The 558-nt window shown below is 47.0% G+C and overlaps 1 long non-coding RNA gene across 1 annotated transcript; it reads right to left on the reverse strand.

The window, feature by feature from the left end:
* Positions 1-286, reverse strand: LOC103461484 (uncharacterized). The gene is made up of 2 exons (XR_533123.1): positions 182-286; positions 1-108 (listed from the first exon to the last, which is right to left on the reverse strand). It is a non-coding gene; the product is annotated as an uncharacterized LOC103461484 (long non-coding RNA).
* Positions 287-558: the final 272 nt, after the last annotated feature.

The following is a 558-nucleotide window of genomic DNA, read 5'->3' on the forward strand; positions in this document are numbered from 1 at the left end:
AGAAAGCAGCTGGGAGGTTGTGGGCTGGACTCTTTGCTCTGCAGCTCAGAGTGACGTCATCTCCCTCCATCACAGGGAGGACAGGACTCTGCAGGATCACTGATCCACCTCAACACAGAGACAAACTACAGCATTTCATCCATTTCCACACAGCAACACTAACTCCACAGTCTGATCTTACCAGAGACAGAGAGCTGGATGCTGCTGCTGCTGCTGGGGGAGGATCCAGATGTGGACTCACACCAGTACACACCAGAGTCATGTTTAGTGATGCTGCTGGTTTTACAGGTAGAACCGTTTTTTCTCCACCATCCATCTCCACACTGATTCCTGGTTCCTCTGCTTGTGTTTCTCCTCACAGTCCATCCATCAGAGATGTTTCCATCCTCACAGGTCAGAGTCACTGATTCTCCTTCAAAGAACTGAGATCTGCTGGGACTCACATTCAGATGAACTGGGAGAACTGGAGATAAAATCACCGATTCAGATGAAGACACGTTTTTGCATTAACCCTTTGATGCAGATGATGTATAATCATTTGTGAAATATTGTGTTTTA

The sequence above is a fragment of the Poecilia reticulata genome, unplaced genomic scaffold, assembly GCF_000633615.1.
Source record: "Poecilia reticulata strain Guanapo unplaced genomic scaffold, Guppy_female_1.0+MT scaffold_1741, whole genome shotgun sequence".
Lineage (NCBI taxonomy): Eukaryota > Metazoa > Chordata > Actinopteri > Cyprinodontiformes > Poeciliidae > Poecilia > Poecilia reticulata.